Genomic DNA, 1,724 nt, shown 5'->3' with positions numbered 1-1,724 from the left:
GGCCGCCCTGACCCCGACCTCACATGGGTCTCGGAGGCTTCAGGGACCCACCGGGCCGCGCGCCCCCCACCATCCCAGGTCTACCGCAGGGGAATCCTCCAGGCTTGCGAGCGCTTCCTAGGGCAGGAAAGCTTGTGCTGCAGCCCCGCCGCCCTCTCCTGGCGCGTAGCCCCCTCCCTGAGCCTTCGGGCCACGCAGCCAGGCCCGCGATCCCAGGGCGGCCCATGGGGGTCGGCGCCGCCGGATCCCGCGCCGCGCCGAAGCCTGCAGCGCCCCGCGGTCGCCGTCTCTTGCACTGGTCAGGATGAATAGAGCCTGACAAAACCTGAGTTAATTGGCCGAGCGAATGTCCTTCGCGTCAGGAGAACACGCCCGGAGAAGCCGAGGGAAATGTGGAGCAGGAGCAGCCAAAGTTGCCCATCGGCTCTCGAGCAGGGTTTGCGCGTCGCGGTCGCAAAGCTCCGTGAGTGCAGGCACCGCGGCACAAGCGCTGCCCCGGAGCTCCAGGAGGCGGCGACGGGCTGGGCGTTCGCGATCCTGGAGAAACGACCGCGGGGCGTTGGGAGCATTTTGTTAAAAAGCCGGGAAGCTCAGGGCCGGTGTGGCCTTCGTTCTGGGCTGAGAACCCGAACTTTGGGCAGCTTCCTTTCCTTGCCTTTGGGAGTCCGTCTTCTTCAGCTCTGTGAGGCCCCGGCAGGTTCCTTTAGCGGGAGAAGTCAGTGGTCATGGCTGGATGAGATTGTGGTAAGTATTAGAGGGTTGTCAGCAACACTTTGCCACAGCGGAGCCTTCGATAGCTCAGTTGGTAGAGCGGAGGACTGTAGTGGATGGAACTGTGGTAATCCTTAGGTCGCTGGTTCGATTCCGGCTCGAAGGACTTCGTGTACCATTTTTAGCCTCAATTTAATCAAATTGTCTCATAAAGGGAAAGGCTTAGAGGCCTCCTGTGACTTAGCATGAGTACTGCTCTTAGACCAAAGGACGCACAGTAGTATGTAGTATACGGTAACGCTCTTTATGCGTTCAGTGTAAATGTGGTAACGTGTTTTAGAATAAGGTTTTCTGCTTAAGCACACAATTATATGCCTGACTTTTAGAATCTTGCATATGGATGATACTATGCTAAATAAATGTCCTGAACTGCGGTTGATCCGCTGGTCAGTGAACTGTGCAGTGAACCTGTAAGGCAAAGGGAAAGAAATTAGCAGCAGGCGGGGGATTAGCTCAAATGGTAGAGCGCTCGCTTAGCATGCGAGAGGTAGCGGGATCGATGCCCGCATCCTCCACTCCGCATTTTGCGTCCCTCACACTAGGGAACACAAAATGGAGGGATCCCCAGCGCAGTGGGCAAGGTGTTTCATTTTAGAGATACAAGACTGTTAAGCGATAAGGAGCTTCACACGATGTTTTTATTTCGCAGTTGAGTCCCAGTTTCTGCCACTTTATCTTTCCCGCCTCCTGGCAGGCAGGCCGTTAACCGTCTTCCTGGAAGACGCCGCTAGAATCCTCCGGCTGCGCCTGGCCGCCAGTCCCCAAACGACACTCGCTCAGGTACCCACTAACGTGCGAGGAACCCTGCGAGCTGACCAATGGTAGTGAGCTTTACTGGGCGGGTCGCCAGCTGCAGCCGCGGCCAATAGGCGAGAGACTTCTTGTTTCCTGGCAGAGCGGGGTCCCGGCACCGCGGCGCTCGGGTGTATTTGGGGGCCCGGGTGGAGGGCCCG

The 1,724-nt window shown here is 57.9% G+C and overlaps 1 long non-coding RNA gene and 2 other non-coding genes across 3 annotated transcripts in view; 2 read left to right on the top strand and 1 right to left on the bottom strand.

Moving 5' to 3' along the window:
• The window catches only part of LOC105533995, a 7,315-nt gene extending 7,026 nt beyond the window's left edge, over positions 1-289 (bottom strand). The window contains exon 1 of the long non-coding RNA XR_001005194.1: positions 205-289. This is a non-coding gene — a long non-coding RNA (uncharacterized LOC105533995). The remainder of the gene's footprint in view (positions 1-204) is intronic.
• A 498-nt stretch (positions 290-787) lies between these two features.
• On the top strand, positions 788-877 carry TRNAY-GUA. The gene is given in 2 exon segments: positions 788-824; positions 842-877. It is a non-coding gene; the product is annotated as a tRNA-Tyr (tRNA).
• A 336-nt stretch (positions 878-1,213) lies between these two features.
• TRNAA-AGC lies at positions 1,214-1,286 on the top strand. Its single transcript has one exon. It is a non-coding gene; the product is annotated as a tRNA-Ala (tRNA).
• Positions 1,287-1,724: the final 438 nt, after the last annotated feature.

This window comes from Mandrillus leucophaeus, unplaced genomic scaffold (assembly GCF_000951045.1).
Source record: "Mandrillus leucophaeus isolate KB7577 unplaced genomic scaffold, Mleu.le_1.0 Scaffold13, whole genome shotgun sequence".
Classification (NCBI taxonomy): Eukaryota; Metazoa; Chordata; class Mammalia; order Primates; family Cercopithecidae; genus Mandrillus; species Mandrillus leucophaeus.
The sequence above is the reverse complement of the archived record's forward strand: the minus strand, read 5'-3'. Positions and strand labels throughout refer to the sequence as shown.